Raw genomic sequence first — 22005 nt, 5'->3', positions numbered from 1 at the left:
TTTTCATGGTTCAGTGGTTAAAGTTAAGTTTTTAAGTTTTGGTCTTTTTATCTAATATTATATGCCAAAGGTTAACTATATTTGGTGTATGGAAATATATTATGATCTGTATGTCAGTCCCGCAGGTTTTATTTGACCATGACCTTAATTGCATGGTTCATTGCACAGTGTTAAGTTTTTGTGTTTTGGTCTATTTTTCTTAAACTATAAGTAATAGGTCAACTATATTTGTTGTATGGAAGCATTTTTAGCTGTACATGTCTGCCTGGCATGGTTCATCTGACCTTGACCTCATTTTCATTGTTCATTGGTCTTTGTTTAGCTATTTTGGTTAATGTTAAGTTTATGTGACAGTTGTAATAAAGCTTTATACTTAGGACTATCAACATAATATCAATGATTAGTAAAGAAGGCGAGACATTTCAGTGTGTGCACTCTTGTTACAATTTTGAATGTATATGATAGCCCAGTGTGTGTTGTCAACGTTAAAGGATTGTACTGGCCATGGTTGCACATAATTTTACAGAAATATTTTAGAAATGTAATAGAAATATAATCTATTGGTGAATACTGTATATTGACCTCCAGTGTATGGTTAGGTTTTTATGTCTCACCGTAAGATGGTGGCATTAAGTGTTATTTTTGATTGTCCTTCCATTTTTCTGTCCTTCTGTCTTTTCCATTCTTCCATATCTCCATCCCTTCGTCCCATTTTCATCTAATTGAAGCTTGAGCAGGGGCGTTTTTATCCTCAGACGCATTCTATTATTTGTTGTTCCTGATGCTGTTTCTTAGATATATATATGGTTTACATCTATGGCTTCTTTTCTTCAAAATTGAACAAGAATTGTGGAAGTTCTAGAGATATTTCTAAATAATATATATGCAACCAATCACATTGCTTTTAAAAAAAAAAATTATATGAATGTTTACTTGATATTTTTACCCATATTGCATTACTACATTGAAATTGTAATGAAGCAGAATATGGGAGACGATTAGTCTCAAAAGAAAGAAATAGTAGACTTAGAGTTTGTCCTCGATTGTTGACATTGATTCCCGTACAAAGTAGTGGCCAGAAAAAAGCTTTTATGTAAGGGTTGATTTAAGATCACATTACAGCTTTAGACTTCAGTGCACTAAATTGTTTTTTCCTATAGTTAATGCTAACATGTCCTCCAGCTCTTGTCCACATCTTATTTGTGGACAGTAAGAAAATATATCAGTTTCCTTCTGTGGAAGGTCGTACAAGAGACACAAAACTTCAATTACTCCATGTTGATTGGTATGATGGTATCTTAACATGACTTAAATGACACTTGTGTTTACAAGTTCACTTCAATTGACAACTATCAAAGCACTTAAGCTTCCACTAATCACCTATTTTAATAGCTTCAAGCAGAATCGATAATATTATAAAAAGGAGCATGAAATGTAATATTATTTGGGTCAAAATCCTGATAATGTTTAGTTGAAAGCATGATGAGCCATAGTCTGGAAACGTCATTTTCAAATTAGTTAATAGAATGATGTAATTAACTTGAGCAAATACTGTTTTAAGTCGGGAAATTGGAAATTTTAATTTTATGGCTAATCCAAAGTGTTGTTGCTCATCAATACATTTGCTATTATTTAAGTTATTTAGTAATAAAAAAATTGAAAGGTTAGAGTTAATATAAAGATTTTATCTTTTTATCCGTTATTCAATAAAGATTTAGTTCCAGACTTGGCTTCAATGATATAATTTTACAACAAAGATTTTTTTCTCTCACAATCTTCTAGGATATATTCAATTTTGTTATAATTTTATCTAGATCTAATTAATTTACATCCGTGGTGTCAAATTAGAGTAAGTGGAGATGGAGATCAAATGTATTATTTCAATGTATGTAATTTTAAATGAATATATAATTGGTAACCAGTTGTTGTCATATGTTGCTGTGTTATATATTATTTTTTGTTCATTTTTAACATTGATTAGGTTGTTAGTTTTCTGGTTTGAATTGGTTTACGTTTGTCATTTAGGGGCCTTTTATAGCTGACTATGCTGTTTGAACTTTGCTCATTGTTAAAGGCCATACAGTGACCTTTAGTTGTTAATTTCCGTGTCATTTGGTCTCTTGTGGAGAGTTGTCTCATTTTGAAATCATACCACATCTTCTTTTTATACCCCCACTTTAAAAAAGGGGGGTATACTGTTTTACCTCTGTCTGTCCTTCCGTCTGTCCGTCAGTCCGTCAGTCCGTCAGTCCCATGAATATTTTTCGTCGCATTTTTCTCAGGAACTACAATACAAGGATTTCTGAAATTTGGTTTCAGGGTTTACCTAAGTCAGCTATACCGTGTGATGCGTTTTCAGATTGATCACTTGACAACTTCCTGTTTACCGAACACTTGTATGATTTTACACATGATAGCCAAGTTGAAAATTTTCGTCACATTTTTCTCAGGAACTACAATACAAGGATTTCTGAAATTTGGTTTTAGGATTTATACAAGTCAGCTATACCGTGTGATGCGTTTTCAGATTCATCACTCGACAACTTCCTGTTTACCGAACACTTGCATATTTTTACACTATTAATATTATCCACTTGCGGCGGGGGTATCATCAGTGAGCAGTAGCTCGCAGTTTCACTTGTTTATATTGCATGTGACATGAAACAAAAATATATCTTATTTAAACATGCCCATTGTGATTACCTCATGCAATGTGTTTGACCTTTAAATGTTTTTAGTAAAATCCTTGTTAATATCTTGTTGAAGCTGATTTCAGGCACATAACAAATTTTTTCTTGTTGAAAATTCCACGTTACGAATGATTAATGGAAATTTAAAGAATTAAATTAGAGTTTATATAACTCGAATAATTCAAGCCCTTTCCGTGTCCGATTTTCTCCCACACGAGGGCTTGAACTCTTTATGATCATTGGCCGCGTCGCCTGCTCTCTGTGAGAGAGAGAGAGCCAATCAGCGGCGATCAGGATATGAGTCTGCGCAACTCTCTTGAAATTGTCTTACCAAACACGTGTGTTCAATTAACACAAATCCGATAATAATTAATTAACATCAATTAACATCAGTTTACATCATTTATCATCAATTAACATCCAGAACTCCTCCTTCTTTAGCTGCCAATTTAAATCAAAATTCCCATATTGCAAAACGGTGTGAATTTTCCAGTTGACGGTCTTGATCGAGGAAGACGTTCAGGCGTTAATGTAGCCTTCGTAGATCAGCGGAATATAACGACTGAATTATTCGGGTTAGAGTTTATACATATTTTGATAAATTCCTAGGGTCTGTACTTTCCCAAGCTTTTATTTTTATTTAATGTCAAGGTCAGCTATTAATGCCATACAATGATAATATCATGGAAATATTAGAAATTATATGAATCTGAATATCCTATTCAATTCTTGAAGAAGAAAGAAGTGGAATACAATATATATTTCCCTTGAGGAGATTTGAAGAGTTGTCCATCCTCATATAGTCATATAAAGTCTTCTGTGGATAATTTGATATAGATGGCACATTATTCATATTCTGTGTTTATTTGTTGACAATATTCCTGATTTCAAGATTTATCAATTGATAAGAAAACATATCTATTGCTGTTGTTCATACATTGTATCTACATGTCTTTTGGTCAGAAGTCATGTTGCTCTCTAGATGTCCTTTGATTAGAAACATTATTGATAGTTTTGATTACCTCAAGTTGTTTATTGGTAAGTAGAGTTGTTGACCTCTAGATGTCTTGGTAAGTTGTGTTTTGTTTTTTCTGATGATGTCTTTTGGTGTGTAAAGTTGTTGACCTCTAGATGTCTTTTGGTGTGTAAAGTTGTTGACCTCTAGATGTCTTTTGGTGTGTAAAGTTGTTGACCTGTAGATGTCTTTTTGTGAGTAAAGTTGTTGACCTCTAGTATCTTTTGGTGTGTAAAGTTGTTGACCTCTAGATGTCTTTTGGTGAGTAAAGTTGTTGACCTCTAGATGTCTTTTGGTGTGTAAAGTTGTTGACCTCTAGATGTCTTTTGGTGTGTAAAGTTGTTGACCTCTAGATGTCTTTTGGTGTGTAAAGTTGTTGACCTCTAGATGTCTTTTGGTGTGTAAAGTTGTTGACCTGTAGATGTCTTTTGGTGAGTAAAGTTGTTGACCTCTAGATGTCTTTTGGTGTGTAAAGTTGTTGACCTCTAGATGTCTTTTGGTGTGTAAAGTTGTTGACCTCTAGATGTCTTTTGGTGTGTAAAGTTGTTGTCCTCTAGATGTCTTTTGGTGAGTAAAGTTGTTGACCTGTAGATGTCTTTTGGTGTGTAAGTTGTTGACCTCTAGATGTCTTTTGGTGAGTAAAGTTGTTGACCTCTAGATGTCTTTTGGTGTGTAAAGTTGTTGACCTCTAGATGTCTTTTGGTGTGTAAAGTTGTTGACCTCTAGATGTCTTTTGGTGTGTAAAGTTGTTGACCTGTAGATGTCTTTTGGTGAGTAAAGTTGTTGACCTGTAGATGTCTTTTGGTGTGTAAAGTTGTTGACCTCTAGATGTCTTTTGGTGTGTAAAGTTGTTGACCTCTAGATGTCTTTTGGTGTGTAAAGTTGTTGTCCTCTAGATGTCTTAAGGTGAGTAAAGTTGTTGACCTCTAGATGTCTTTTGGTGTGTAAAGTTGTTGACCTGTAGATGTCTTTTGGTGAGTAAAGTTGTTGACCTCTAGATGTCTTTTGGTGTGTAAAGTTGTTGACCTCTAGATGTCTTTTGGTGAGTAAAGTTGTTGACCTGTAGATGTCTTTTGGTGAGTAAAGTTGTTGACCTCTAGATGTCTTTTGGTGTGTAAAGTTGTTGACCTCTAGATCTCTTTTGGTGTGTGAAGTTGTTGACCTCTAGATGTCTTTTGGTGTGTAAAGTTGCTGTCCTCTAGATGTCTTTTGGTGAGTAAAGTTGTTGTCCTCTAGATGTCTTTTGGTGAGTAAAGTTGTTGACCATTAGATGTCTTTTGGTGAGTAAAGTTGTTGTCCTCTAGATGTCTTTTGGTGAGTAAAGTTGTTGACCTCTAGATGTCTTTTGGTGTGTAAAGTTGTTGTCCTCTAGATGTCTTTTGGTGTGTAAAGTTGTTGACCTCTAGATGTCTTTTGGTGTGTAAAGTTGTTGTCCTCTAGATGTCTTTTGGTGAATAAAGTTGTTGACCTCTAGATGTCTTTTGGTGAGTAAAGTTGTTGACCTCTAGATGTCTTTTGGTGAGTAAATTTGTTGACCTCTCTGTCTTTTGGTGAGTAAAGTTGTTGACCTCTAAATGTCTTTTGGTGAGTAAAATTGTTGACCTCTACATGTCTTTTGGTGAGTAAAGTTGTTGACCTCTCTATGTCTTTTGGTGAGTAAAGTTGTTGACCTCTCTATGTCTTTTGGTGAATAAAGTTGTTGACCTCTAGATGTCTTTTGGTGTGTAAAGTTGTTGACCTCTCTATGTCTTTTGGTGTGTAAAGTTGTTGACCTCTCTATGTCTTTTGGTGAATAAAGTTGTTGACCTCTAGATGTCTTTTGGTGAGTTGAATTGTTGACCTCTAAATGTTGTTTTTGTTTGTAGTGCAGTTGGGTTGCTGTCTCATGGCCCATAACCAAATATCATCTCTCTTCATTCATATTTTATTTATCTTTTTTCACTGATAGTAAAGAAGCAGATTTATAGTATTTTTCCCTTTTCCTTGATGCCATTAAATTCCTGTTGGTGTTCAATATACTGACATTTCCCCTTTTCTGTAAAAACATTCTTTATCCAACTGCATAGATGACAAATATATTATTGTATCTAAAGGAAATCAGCTTAAATTATGAAACAAAAATCCTCATTTAGTTGCAGTCTGTGCTTTGTTCTGTATTTGAAAGCCAACATAAAAAGAGTGCCACATTTAAGAGACTTAATAGATTTTTTTTTCTAAAGTCTGCAACCTTAATATTAAAATAAAACACAGACAATTTACTAAGTGTATTGAAGCATCTTTTTTTACTTCCTGTTTTTTCAAAGTTTAACTGTCAATAATACCAAGACTATTGCATCCTCTTAAAAAATCTGATTAAATTTTCCCATTAACCTTAATAGCAAGTCACTTCACAAAACTTAACAAAATGAAGATTTTCAAGATATATATCATAGAAAAGACTTGGATAATGTCATTTTACCATTTCCTTCAAATCAAACCATATAAATTTATATGCGAAATTGGTGTTTCTGATTGATTTTCATCCACAAATCTTATAGAATGGCCTCACTTGATGTATTTTAATGCAGCTGTGCATGTTGGGTAATTTGAAAGGCTTCGACAATAGGAAATGAAGGTTGTATAGCTTTAATCAATGTGTGCCAAGTTTGAAGAATTGGTTATTGGCTAGCAGAAATGTTTATGGTTTATATTTTGAATGACAGAGGTGCTTTAGGTTTTGTCTTTGATGTGAGATGATAAAAATGAAATATTTTTGTCTTTTTATTCTATTTTGTTTAAATGTTTTGAACAGATTGAAATTACATAAACCAAAAAATTGAAGAATAAACTGTGATTAAGTGATATGTACTGTTGAAGATATTCTATTTTGAAATTTATTTTGTTTGAAGTAACATTTTGGTATTAATAGTTAAATGCACTTTTAAACATGTTAGACACAGTTTGAAAATCATTTTCAATGGTATAATGCTTATGTTTTTGCTCAGAATAGTTATGGTTCCTATCTTTAATATAAGAGATTTGGTATGATTGCCAATCAGACAACTATCCACCAGAGACCATTGAATAAGGAAGTAAACAACCACGGGTCAATTCACAACCTTCAAACCTATACTGCACAGTAAGTCACAAAAGATCCAGGAACAAAAAATGAGAAATAATTCAAAAGAGAGATCAGCCTTATTCATGCTGATGATATCCAATGTAATTTTGGAATGTAATAAAAATTGTGAAACTCAGAAGTTTCAAGATAAGCTTAAAAAACTAGAAATGTAGGAATATTAATGAATAGACACTAGAACACACCCGCAAAATTGCAGGTATGTAGAGCTTGGTTGAAAGTATGTAAACTGTTGTCAGATGAATTTTTGTAAAAAAAATTATGTTTGGAGAATTTCAGAAAAGGTATCAAACTGAGTCATAGACACTTGGAGACAGGCCAATTATTTTAAGCCCTGAGCGCCTTCGTTTTTCCAAAGTCAGTTATTTTTTTGCTTTCTTATAAATTCCATGATTTTTTCACGTTTCTGGATACAATGAACACACATATAATATAAATAAAGTGTACTTTCTATTAACTATCAATTTGTAAGTTTCTTCTACATGGTGATCACTGCTATATTATATAGAGAGTCTATACATTATAGGATTATAATCATGATGTACATGCAGAATAACGCAAATAATTGTCCTGTCCCCCAGTAATTATGAAAATTATTTTTAGAGAGGGGAGTAAAGGGGAGGGGGTGTATTTCAACGGAAGAATGCGAAATAAAATTGCCATTTCTTGATGAAGGAACAATTAAATATTTCTTGCATGTTGATCTTTTTATCGATTTAAAGAAACACTGTGAATAACTAACCTTTTTCACCGCTGTACGTAAAATAAAAAGTGGTAAAACATGTTGCACAAAAATAACCCTTTTCCACCTCTTGAAAGTTTGATATATCGTAAGAATGAATGTAAATGCCTATGTGCATGGTACCTATAGGACATATAGGCATGATTATTAATTTATTGGGGAAGGAGGAGAAGCGACACAAAATGAGGTCTTTTCGTTTAATAGTACAGATATATCATAAAAAATTCTTTATGAGTAAAGATTGCATCAAATGCAATCAAAACCCTTATACTACTAGGCTTGAAGGGGAAATATAGATTCCTACACTGCAACAAGTGTATTTCGATATTTCTCCACTTGAGACAGTTAAATTTTATTGTTTAAAGCGCTAGGCTTGCCGAGCTTTTTAAATAATTAAAATTTAACTGTCGAGAGTGGAGAAATCTCGTAATACACGAGTTATAGTGTCAGAATCTGTTTCTCTGATGATTTTTATCATTCTTTTTCAAAGATTTTCAGAAACTTGTGTTATTTATATGCAATGTCATCAGGCAAGGTCACCTTTTTTCATGACGTCACGATAGGAAAATTCAGAAGAAAACAATAAATTTTGACGTCATAATCAAATTTCGACTAATCACTTGCCGAGAACAGATATTTCACTAGTAGGGAGAAATAGTTTTCTCACACAGATCAAGAAATGTGAAAATAGCACAAAAATTAGAGAAATACATGTTATACTTATAGTCAACTGATTTCTAGTCAATTATCATTTTCATGTTCACTTCTTTTTTATACAACACCTTATCTTATTCTTTGTAATTTAGAAATTTCAAATCATTAATGTGATAAGGAATTTCTGATTTAACTAGGGGAGATAACTATTTACTAATATATCCCTAAGGGAGATATTTAATCTAAATTTTACTGCAAATCCACCAATTGTTACATTTTTTCTTTATAGATAATAATGTTTGCCTTCAAATGTCTTTTTTGTTCTGACTTTTGTTATTTGAGAATTTCTGCCTACAAATGTCTTTTTAAAAAGATTGATTTACCATTTTTAGAAAATTTAGTATTCTCTAAATCAAATAGAAATTGACAGCAAATCAATATTTTAATGTAAACAGAAAAAAAATATGCTACATGTATTCGGAGTCACACTTTCACAAATTTCCATGAAATAAACCATGCGAAACTGAAAATTATGAATTGGAAAACTATTTTTATTTAAAGTAGCTCTGTGCTACCTTTGCACAAGTAATCCCAACTTAGATTCAAGTAATGTTTTATTAGAGAGGGATACATCATGCTTTGTAAAAAAAATAAAACACTTTGCTTTTACCAATTTTTTTTTCTGAAACTGACATTATCAAGATATTTTATTTCTTTATTGACAACATTATTTGTTATGTTTGAATTCTTCTGATTTTTCCTTTATTCATATGAGTTAAAATTCATACAGGAGCTTCTAAGGACAGAAGCTAGCATTATCCTTTCAATTCACACTCCCTGATAAAAATGATTTCCTCTCACTAAATAATTCAAAGTTTGGTGACTGCTGAACGCATCTATCCCATGGAACTCGATATAACGGATGCAACAAATACATTTAGATCTGCCTCATATCTCACATCTAACAATTGACAATGAGGGTCTGTTGTGAACAAAACTTCATGACATTATAGAGATGATTTCAGCTTCCCAATTGTGAACTTCTCATTTCTATGTAGCGTTTATCAAGTAGTGCTGGCATATGAGAGTATATATTGAGAGTTTCCATTTTGTATCATGATTTCCTTGATAGAGGGTTGCTGCTAACAAGAAGCTGTTTGAAAATTATAAAAATGCACAGTGATATGTTAACTTAGTGTTTATTTCAATGACAAAAAGCTTTCTTTACACTTGAAGAGTTGAAGAACTTTAATTTTACCTCCTAGACGTCTTTCTTTTTTATCTATTTATTTATTAATGTTGGTAACCAATTGCATACATGCACCATACCGCTCATTTTATTTTTAAGCCTTACAATCAAGATAGTTGAAGGTTTAGTTTGCAAGATGTTCTAAGAAACGTTTGAAATTGTGACTTGTTTAAGCTTTCAGATATGATATAGTTATAAGAGTCACTCTACTAACTACAGTGATTTATTAAAGAAGAGATTGTAAGAAATTATATTGTAAATATCAATTTTTTTGGAATGAAGATCATAGAATCAAAATTGCTCTGAAGTAATTTCGGTAAATAGAACAAAAATAAATCTTTTTACAATCTTAAAATGCTATTTTTTGTTCACTGAAAAATCTAGCAATTTCATTGTTAAGAAAGTATTTCCCAATAGTAAAACTTTAGTGATGAAGCAATTATAGTAGAACAATTCACCTTGAAAGGATGTTTTTTACACCTTTGATTCTTACCTGTTGACCCTAATTGTTAAAAGCTACATTAATAGCGGAAACCAGTCATTAGAAAGTACATGTAATGTATCAGGCAGTATTTTAATACGTTAGACAAACAGAATAACTTTGGTTTAATATAAAACAGAAATAAAAATATGGTAACATATTGTCCTTTTAAATAACGATTTATTTTTTAAGAATGAAGGGTCCTTTGGGACATAGTGTATACTGGTAACATTCATCATAGGCGGAAATAACCATCGAAACAGTCTCGTGAGTTAAACTTGTAATTTATTGAAGGTATCAGGAGATTTTTGCTGTAGCAGAAAATCTATTGAAGAATTGGATTTTAATGTCAATCACAGATTTACTTGTGACTGAAAAGTTGTAATGAAGCATTTCTGTTTCTGATATCATTCTAGCATTTTTGTCCGATTTTATAAAAAGAAGATGATTTTAATGTTTGAAACAGATTCTTTATTGAGTCGACTGTCTTAATGAAGCATGAATGTTTAGAATCTTATTTTAGATTTTTTTATAATTGCTGTTGCATGTTTGAGATCATAGCAAATTGCAAAAATCATTAATTCTATAATCAAATGATAAAACGATGATCTGAAAGGGATTAGCTTTTCCTGCTAAAAACCAAGTCTTCAACAGGAAATTAGTTTAACCCTAATTGAACTTTATTATAGATTTATTTATTACAGTATAAAATAAAGGAAGAATGTGAGATGATACAATATAAACATTGAATAAAGAAAAAAATTACGATACAAATTTAAATGTAAACAAACTGTGTTTCTGGAATATGTACAACATAAGGATGTTCTCTATACTAAAAGTTTGTTCATCCAAAAGATCGAACATTTGAGAACAGAAAAACCAAAAGGGGCATCATCATAACAATTATTACAATTTATTTTAATAGAATGATATTAAAATGCATTTCCTAGATATTTGAAGGCAAACAGTATCATTCAAAACACACCAGTAGAGAAGCTTTAACTTTTGTATGTAATATATCCACACAATCTGAAAGGCCATCAGCAGTGGTATGGTCTCATGCAGTAGTAAAAAGTATATCACTGTTTTAATGACAAAATAGATAAGTGTGCAATGAACAGCAAAATAAACAATTACATAATTTTATTCAACAAATATACCACAACCATGAAGTGAAGATTGCATATAGTTCTTGGTTTTATTGTACAGCAACCACAAATTTCATACAGAATGTAATCTAAGGTTAACATGCAATTATTACAGATTATCACTATTTTGCCTATGACCTCATTGATATGTACATTTACAATGGCATGTGTGCCCTTATGTTTTAGCAATATTTTTTTATTTCAAGCAAATAGCATGATATAAAAAAATTGTCAAAAAAAAAAAAAAAGATCAAAGAAAAAAACCCACAAAATTAGCAATGAGATAGTTTGATTGCAAAAAAAAGCTTCAAATTTAGTATATATATATATGTTTTTCAATTAGACTGATTGTTTTCACGTTTAAATGGTTTTACACTAGTCATTTTTGGGCCCCTTTATAGCTTGCTGTTTGGTTAGAGCCAAGGCTCTGTGTTGAAGACCCTACTTTGACCTATGATGGTTTACTATTACAAATTATCACTTGGACGGAGAGTTGTCACTGGCACTTATACCACATCTTCTTATATCTATTTTCATGCTTAGATTTAAAATAAAATGATATTGATGAATATCATCCCTCATTGAATACAATATTACATTGACATCAGTATAGCTCATACAAAATAAAAAAAATTACTTTGAATAATATTCACCATTATTCATACTGTTACCCTATAGCATTATGTTCTTATTAAATACTTCAAACGAACATAAAGCATTTATAAAGTAAAAACTCAACACCGCTATTTGGTTATCAGCTCGCCCTGACAGCACAGAAAACTTATTTTATTACAAATTATAACACAAATGTCCAATTTGCTGTCATCGACCGCTGCCATCACATATAAATACAATCTACAATAATAAGTTGAAGACAAAAATCTTTACAGTAATACATACATGTATCATATAAACGATTTACTACATAACATACTATGTACATTCCTATGAAGTCTTAAAAGGGGTGGGTGGATGGGAAACAAAACTGTACTGTCAGATAGGCGAACCTCAAATGACAATTATATACTATAATATTTATAATTTAGTGCTAAAATTCTAGCACAAAGTTATCATGATTGATATAACTGAAACCGGTACAAATGTAATAACTTATTGTTTGTCCAATCAAATTAAACATAAACATGTTTTGATTTGAACACACATGCTTTAAGTAAACACATACACGTGTTTCCCAGTAACCTTTACAAATACATCAGTTGTATGTGTTGCAAATGCCATAACCAGTGTGAAGACTAAGAAGTGATCATTTGTATTAAACTTTGGTGTATGGGACGATGACAGTGACTACTCACTCCGACAATTAAATCAATTGATAAGATGTTACAAAGTTATCTCCCCTTGGGTAAGTAATAATTGTCATTTTAAAATAATTTTTATGAAGATTTGACATCATTCTTTTAAATATCATCCAATATTATATTGGTTGGTTAATACACAATATTTAACAGTTTAATTTAAAACCAACAAGACCTTTTATAATAAATATAAACAAATGTGAAAATTATGCATCTAAAATTGTACACCTATGAATTAGCCATTAAGAGACATCATAAATTTCTGACAGAACCTCCCTGTGGGTTTGCAGCTAATTTTGCATCATTGAATCATATTTCTGCTGATGTCAGAATAATGGAATATGTATCGGAAATAAACGAGGACTTTCAAGATAAGCTGTTGTTTCCAGTTATTTAAAGTAATACTAGAGATTTCATATTACGTCAAACTTGTTTGTTTGCTTACGTCAAAATGATTTATCTGATTTAATTGTGGCGGTTGACGATTCTATGTTACTGAAAATATCCATATCTGTCTAAGTATCTACTCCAATCATCTCATGAATAGAAAGTAGGAAAATACCTTTATTGAGTCGGAGGATTATTAATTTCCATTGACCTAATTTTTTTTCACGGAAGCTTCATCAATCTTTTCTGATGTAACCACAAAGTGATTCAAATGATATCAGAAAAGAACATACTTATTCAGTATTTGTATTTCTTTTCCATATATGTAGACAATAAACAAAATAAGCGATGAATTATGCATCTCAGAGTTAAAGGAGAATTCCCGAAACGTAATCTATATAGAAATATAACCAACTATTTTCACTGTCTGCTGGCTTTCAGAGCTATCACGATATACTCTTAATCTTGTTAAAGTCAGTCAGGCTTATATTGTAAATTTGATGATATTATCATCTTTATATGTTGGAATGTCTTCAAGTCAGACAAGGTCAGATATTGATAACTTTTAACAATACATTTGTGTCCAGTGGTAGTTGTTGTAAAAAATATCCTTGTCTAGTATTTTTCCTAAAAAAATGATGGACATTGATAGCCAATACTTAGGTACTAAAATCAATTGGTTATTGTTTGCCTTGATTTTTTTCTACTTCAAAATGGAAAATTTGCAATCTGGTTTCAAAATGCCTTCAATATATAGTGATAAATAGTGTTTAATTGAATTTTGATTATTTTAGAAGTATATGTAATTGTTTAAATAATATTGAGAAAGTACTATTCTGATATTCAATTTGCTGTAGGATTTGAATACTACGTATTATATTTTCACCATGTGAGTGAAACAACTACTAGGAGGATATTGGCTCTACCTCTTTGTATCTACTATCAATCAGAAAATCCTACATGCTTTTATTATTGAAATTGTTGAACAATGGGAAAAAAAGCGTCTGATTTATTATTGTGATATAAGGAAACGCAACAGCATTGCTTGGTTGCATGTCTTTTTATTCATATTTGAATCTGCAATGATAAATAATTGCCGATACAATGCCAGGGGTTTCATTATCTCTCATGTTGACAGGTACTTTCCCCGTTTGTAGGTGGTACTTTTCAATTTATTCCGTTATTACCTTATTTGAAAATTCCTATATTTATTTGGTACTTGTTTATAAAGCATAAGCATAAAGCATAAAAGATTTATTTAAAGTTGGTTATACATTTAATAATACAACATAAGCTCTGTAGAGCTTTATCAGCCATACATATAAGAATAATTACATTAGATGTATGTTTCATTATGATACCTTATTCTGATTGGCTAACTGCACATCACCTGTTATTCCGTAAGCAATTGCATTGCTCAATAAAACTTTTCATTCATGATAATACGTGGTCCCACAATAAAGTGCACAGGTGAATTAAATAAAACAATAATAAAATTCGTGTTTTCATGATCATTGCTAAAAAAATGTAATTACAAGTATTGAATGCTTCTTTTTGTAACTTCATATGGTTGTCAAAGCGTTAACCGTGCACACATGTTTAGTTTTGTTTCCGCGCTCCATACAAAATGTACTTCGGTCAACGCTTTTACACCCCAATGAAGTTACAAAAAGAAGCATTCAATTCTTAACAAGCACAATACATAAAACACATAAAACATAAAGCACATCATGCAAAGTAAATAATGTTATCAAGTTATTAATAAGCACAATTAACGCATATAAAGCAAACATAAATATGCAATAGCATATACATAGAATAGGAGGTTTATAGTACTGTGTACCACCTCCTAAGGAATGTCTGGACACTGTATTAGAGAAAAATTTCATAAAGATTATATCCCAATATCTGATAGTACACTTAGAATTGGGAGACCTATGAAAGTCACATTACTATGGGTTAGCTGTTATCTTGATTAATGAAAATCATAAAGAAATGGTTAAAGATTGACAACAAAAATCACAGTAAAAAAAACCCAATTAATTAAATATTACAAAACACTTAACAAGCATGCAAATCTTAAATGTCTCCTGTTTTACTGTCTGAGAAACAGATAAATCTTAACATTGATTAATGAAACAAGGTAACATGCACACTACAATACAAACATGTACACCTTAAAATCTTAAATTAAATCACCATTAAAGTTTGAAGGTCACAAAAATTGCTATTATATAAAACAGCTATAAAGTAGAAGAGCAACACATTGTAATGCAGTATTCTGCTTTTAATTCAAAGTGTTTTTATAGTTTTGATTTTTTTTGCATTGCTATCTGTGTTCCTAGAAATGCAATGTTCATATCACTGAAATTTTCGAAATTGGTTTGAAAAATAGAAAAGTCTTATACAAAATTTTAAAGCATTTTTGCATAAAACATTTTGTGAAATTGCAATTATTCAGCTTACTTTTTTTAAAATAACAACAAAAAGATGAATGCCAAAACTTCTCACAATAGTTAAAATATTGAAATTTATAATTATAAAAGACTGTATTTATCAAATTTGAATGATATATGGTACAAAAAAATTTAGCATTCTATATTTGTCCAGCATTATTGACTGTAATTTGAATACAAGTCCTAATGATATTTATATAAAATAAAGTTCATTTGACCCCTAAACAATGATTTAATCATTCTTGAAACAAAAAACTAAGATTTTTTTCAAAGATAAACAAATTGTATAATTCCAATATCAATTCACTACGACAAATTATAAGTGTATAAAGATGTTATATGATACATTTACAAACAAGATGTATTGATCCTCTAATGACTAGAGACAATTGTGATTCTTCTAGGGAATTCTTGATGAAAAATGATAGATAATTACTAAGACATGATTAAAACCTGTTGAGTAAATCAATATTAAACAATAAAGACTAATCTGACAGAGAACCAGTAGATTAACAAGAATCAGGGAACCAGTAGATTAACAAGAATCGTAAAAGTAGTTTTAGGACCTTTGGTTATTATGATACCAGTACCTGTTTGATAGATGCTTGTGAGAAAATGACCATATGGTTGTTATAATGCATATCCCCTTATCAAATGTGAATCGTTGATTTTTGGATATTTTTGGATGTTATGAATTTTGCTGCTCTGATTTGAAGGTAATAAATATAAAATTTGACTTTATTTGTTTGATAAAGTTTTAAAACTTTTTAAGTCAGTTGGGTTAACTATAAATATAAAGATTATAAAGATTATTACCATTATCTGAGACTTCTATAACACTGTGTTATAGTAGTCCCAGCCATTATGAAAAAATTTGATTAAAGTTGAAAGCGATATAAACTTGAAAAAAAGTTTTCATTACTCAACATCTGAAATGGAAAAGTTTTTTTTACCTTACCATTCAGCAATTTCATGGTAACTGTTTAGATATTTAAGAACTCCATAAAATGATTATTTTCAGGTTCAGTTCTTTTTTTTTAAAGTAAATTATCATTTATTATTCCTCTTATATGGCATTTTCGCATTAGCAGCGTAAACTTTTCAAAGCAGCGATAACTTGAGGGGAAGCAGGCTAAGATGCATCACAGTAAATTACATAATTCTGAACGTTGATGTAAAACAGAGGTGACAGTTATAACAAATTTCCTTAGAACTATTATTCATTGTATTGTTTAAAAACACCAACAGTGTTACAAGTGAACAAGAGCTACTGCTATAGTGGCATGCAGTGATATTTCTCTACAATTTGTTTAGTAAAACCATAATGTTTGTCCTTCTCTAGCTGAAAAGAAAAATGTGTCCCAATGATTTTACAACTCATATATGTAAATCAGGAAGAAATACAATCATGCAGTTGCTTTTAATTTTGTTTACAAACTTTTGAAAAATTTCAGCCATTTCCTCTCACCATTTTGAAAATAAAAACAGATAGAATCAACTTAACATTTTAAAATGTTCACAAAGTCTTGTCAGAGATAACCTGCAAAATTAACATGCAGTTCATAGACCAAGTCCATTTTTTTTCAGTTTCCTTAAAACTTTTGAAGGGGAAGAAAAACGGAAGAAAAAAAACCCATTGATTTACTGGGAAAATTGAATTGAATACAGATGGTGTACCCTGAATGTACAATATTATTTGTCAAGTCAGTAACTGGATATAAATTGTATAGAATGCAATGTAAAAACAATGAAAAAGGGAGATAAGTCATTGAAATTGGAATTTTTACCCATTAAAACACCTTTCACCAACTTAAACCAAGATTTGACCAAAAATTCTCAGTTCATTAAAATAAAATATTGCATAAAAATAAAAAATTAGTTTGGATGGATTTTTAGCAAAAATGTAACAAAATATAATCATAATCTTGAAATGTGAAATGAGAAAACTGACTAATATTTCCATATCTGCATAATTTTCTCATCGGCAATATCTTTTTATTTTGTATTGATTATATTTCCATGCTGCAAACACATAAACCTTCAAACAAAATATGTTATTCGTGATACATACACATGATCAATTTTTTCATGATTTGTGCGTTTGGTTCCTAGGTAGTTAATACATTAGAATATGATTGTACATGATAAGTTTAAAAATTAAAATTATCACGAAGTAAAGGAATAGAACATTGTTATTTGCATGTAAACAAAGTGTACTAAACAGGAAACAATTATTGTGATTTTCAATTTACTTGCCTAGAGAAACTTCTGAAGAAAACAGTAGAAGCTTTCAATTAATTTACATGTTAAAATGTCATCGCAGCTTTCAAAGCAAACAGTTTGAAGTTCAAAGAATTTCTTCAGAGTAAAAAGAATGTTATGTGAGAAACAGCTGGTGGCAAGCATAATTAATTTTTCTTGTATTAAACAATATGGATTAGCGTTATGATAAGGAATGATAAAGATGCATCTCTTACAGGAGTTTTGTTGTCCGTATTTCACATTTATCGATCTGTTTGATGCTACAAGAAAGTTGATCAGTCATAAGATAGCTGGCGTTTTTAAATCTTATTAATAAATTAGCAGTGATTTTTCCTACAACAAAATTGTTCTATTATTTTAATGATCAGATTTATACTTCATATCTATGAAGTTGTCCGTCTTGTAATCAAAACCATTGATCATTAACTTATGGATAATTAGTTAACTGTGTAAATTTAATCATTGATGGATTTTTATATTTTACATATAAATGAGCTATCAAGAAGATATCAGGCCGCTTTTTGATAGATTGATATAATCAAAGTTGTTCACTTTTTGATATCAATGATATATTGGATGAAAAACTTCATAGGAAACATCTGTCCGTCCAGGAAGTAATTTACAAAGTAACGGTGTAACTAAAAGTCTACTTGTTGAATTCAGCATCAGCTCCGAATCAGTATCTTCATCATTTATTGATCGATCCTATGATTTTTTTGGCAAGCGTCAGATATTTGAAATAGACAATGATTATTTAGGTATGAGCATTGTAATGACAGCTGATTAAAAGGAACTTTGTTGATATAGGTTCAATCTGTTTTCTCCGTCAAAATCAGATGGTATTGAATTGTTAAAACGCAACAGATGATAAATTACTGACGATTTTAAGGTAGGTCTCTTCATTTTATTGCTCAATATCAGAATAGTTTTATGGATGGGAATAACTATTATGTTTATTTTTCTGGTAATAATAATATTATATGCAATTTAATCTTATTGATTTAATATAAAACTATTCAGGTATTTAAGTTTTTATATTGTAAAATTCAGGGAACATGCACAATTATTGAACAGAGAAAAGTATGTGTGTAAGCGTTGTATAATAAAGTAATATAATGCAAAAAATCCTTCTAAGTTTGTTAACAGAACCAGAACAATATTCTGTTAAAGAAAGTGTAATGTGATCAACATGTTATTAATAAAATGCAGCATAAAACAAATATGGTCATGTTTATACAAACATTTATTGAGAATTGTTGCATTTATCACATTTTCACAAATGCAAAATGTTCATTTCAAATCCATATGGCCATACTCTCACGCAAATTTAGAGCAGTCCACCAAACAAAAAATGGGGGGGATCTAAGGGTGTTCTAGAAAGATCAGCTCCCATTGTATTACTCTTGTAAAGTCTGTTGAGAAAATTTGATCAGTGATAAGGCATAAAATGATGGTGAATTAGTTAAATTTCTTAAGCCCTACCAGAAGATATTACCTAATTTATAAACCATCAGTTCATTGTAAATTCAAATTCTCTATACTTTACAAAATGTTTTAGTATTTGCTCACCCTTCAATAACAACTAAAACATAACGTAATTACTATGAGCAGTCATTGTTTTAAGGAGTTAAAGCACTAATAAAATTTTCCATCTTTTCTCCAAAATATTTACTGCGGTTTCATTTTTAAATTTGCTTCCTGATATTGTACATGTTTGATTGCACTTTATACAAAGTTTCAACACTTTCTAGTGAAGTTTCTTTATTACCTTAAAAAGCATACATGTGACGTACACTCTAGTTATATGCATACAAGTTCTGCAGAGCTGATACAGATTTTAATGAATGTAGAAGTTTCACAAAAAGAATGACGTCGGATATGTTTATGAAAGATTGGGATATTTAATGGAATACCAATAGTTGTGAAATAATTTTTTGGAAATAGCATATAATTTGACTGTCTGAAATTCCAAGTCTATGAATCTAGATCTTAAAGTGACACTTAATTCTCCATTAATATTGAAGTAAAATTTGTCTGCCATAGAATCAAAAGTTAATGCATGAAATAGATGAAAATGTATTGCCACCACTTTCAGACAGCACTTAGTTCTATATACCATTTAATTGGTGTCTCTTAAATGCGTTTGCATCAGTTATGGATACGATTACTCTGGTTTTATAGAAATTCATCTGTGATGTACATTTCAACCGCAAGTATGGTTTTAAAGCCAATCTTTCATTCAAGGCAGAATTTTTTTTTTTTTTATAGAAATGCATCTGTGATGTACATTTCAACCGCAAGTATGGTTTTAAAGCCTGAATCTTTCATTCAAAAAAAAAGATGTTTAGATATCTCGTAAATATTTAAACCTGTAGATAATTTTGTGTGAAATGTACAAAAGAAAGATGCAATTTGAGTGCATATGAAGTAAACATTTCTCACTTTGGAATGTCTAGGTGCAGTTTGTATCATGTCTCCTTAGTGAGATAATGCCCTGATAATGTTTTGTCTATTCTTGTAGCCTGTTTGTATAGAGCTAATTCTCCTACAGAAATCTTGCTGTATAATATAAAAATGACACCTCAACACTAAATTGTATGTACTTATGGATTTTTTTATGATGAAATGATTCATCTTGTCAGGGTTAAGATCCCTTATAAATGACCACCTAATTTCATAGAGGATGCCTTTGATTAACATAAAAAGAAACAAGTTAATTATCTTTTACCATGCACTTATAGTTGTAGAGTATGAATTTTACTCATTGATAAAGGCTGTACAGTGACCTATAGCTGTAGAGTATGAGTTTTACTCATTGATAAAGGCTGTACAGTGACCTATAACTGTAGAGTATGAGTTTTACTCATTGATAAAGGCTGTACAGTGACCTATAGCTGTAGAGTATGAGTTTTACTCATTGATAAAGGCTGTACAGTGACCTATAGCTGTAGGGTATGAGTTTTACTCATTGATAAAGGCTGTACAGTGACCTATAGCTGTAGAGTATGAGTTTTACTCATTGATAAAGGCTGTACAGTGACCTATAGCTGTAGAGTATGAGTTTTACTCATTGATAAAGGCTGTACAGTGACCTATAGCTGTAGGGTATGAGTTTTACTCATTGATAAAGGCTGTACAGTGACCTATAGCTGTAGAGTATGAGTTTTACTCATTGATAAAGGCTGTACAGTGACCTATAGCTGTAGAGTATGAGTTTTACTCATTGATGAAGGCTGTACAGTGACCTATAGCTGTAGAGTATGAGTTTTAGTCATTGATAAAGGCTGTACAGTGACCTATAGCTGTAGGGTATGAGTTTTACTCATTGATAAAGGCTGTACAGTGACCTATAGCTGTAGAGTATGAGTTTTAGTCATTGATAAAGGCTGTACAGTGACCTATAGCTGTAGGGTATGAGTTTTACTCATTGATAAAGGCTGTACAGTGACCTATAGCTGTAGAGTATGAGTTTTAGTCATTGATAAAGGCTGTACAGTGACCTATAGCTGTAGGGTATGAGTTTTACTCATTGATAAAGGCTGTACAGTGACCTATAGCTGTAGAGTATGAGTTTTAGTCATTGATAAAGGCTGTACAGTGACCTATAGCTGTAGAGTATGAGTTTTACTCATTGATAAAGGCTGTACAGTGACCTACAGCTATAGGGTATGAGTTTTACTCATTGATAAAGGCTGTACAGTGACCTATAGTTGTAGAGTATGAGTTTTACTCGTTGATAAAGGCTGTACAGTGACCTATAGCTGTAGAGTATGAGTTTTACTCATTGATAAAGGCTGTACAGTGACCTATAGTTGTAGAGTATGAGTTTTAGTCATTGATAAAGGCTGTACAGTGACCTATAGCTGTAGAGTATAAGTTTTACTCATTGATAAAGGCCGTACATTGACCAATAGCTGTAGAGTATGAGTTTTACTCATTGATAAAAGCTGTACAGTGACCTATAGTGGCCTACATCAAGAAAAGGATGTTCATTTTTTGTAGTTTTGTTTTGTCATGTGAAATACTCACTTATTTATGAGTAAAGGGATAACAATATTTGATGTACTTATTGGGATCCTTATGATATGTCTACTTGTACATTAGAAAGCTTTCACCTGACCTTGACTTCATTTCATGGATTGATGATCAAGCTTATGTTCTCTTAGTCAAGTTTGTAACTCAGATACTACATTGTATTAGCAATAGTTCAACTATATTTGGTGCATTGAAAGAATGTAAGGTGTATTTATCCCTTGACAAGTTTCATATAAGCCTCGGTTTCACTGTTTTTCCTGGTTTATTGAACAAAATTTACTTTTTGTGTCTGTTGATTAGGAAAATACTAGACATGAGTTTGATTGAATGGTACAGACATGAGTTATAGTTGAAGGACTTTTATGAGGTGGATACATAGACATATGAGTTTAGGTGTAAGAACTTTTTATGAGGTGGCTACAAAGCCATGAGATTGATGATTAAAAATTATG

General features: G+C 31.1%; 1 protein-coding gene across 3 annotated transcripts in view; it reads left to right on the top strand.

Annotated features, from left to right (window-relative positions):
• Positions 1-22005, top strand: part of LOC143085581 (transient receptor potential-gamma protein-like) — a 151999-nt gene that overhangs the window by 26160 nt on the left and 103834 nt on the right. Inside the window, exon 1 of one of the 3 annotated variants that reach the window (XM_076262032.1) lies at positions 15815-15972. The exons of 1 other annotated variant lie outside the window; for it this stretch is intronic. The gene's annotated coding sequence lies outside the window, so the exon portion shown is untranslated. Of the gene's footprint in view, positions 1-15814; positions 15973-17942; positions 18408-22005 lie in introns of those variants that run through there. One more of the 3 variants, XM_076262033.1, reaches the window with a different exon arrangement.

This window comes from Mytilus galloprovincialis, chromosome 8 (assembly GCF_965363235.1).
Source record: "Mytilus galloprovincialis chromosome 8, xbMytGall1.hap1.1, whole genome shotgun sequence".
Taxonomy (NCBI): Eukaryota; Metazoa; Mollusca; class Bivalvia; order Mytilida; family Mytilidae; genus Mytilus; species Mytilus galloprovincialis.
This window is presented reverse-complemented; position numbering and strand designations above follow the sequence as displayed.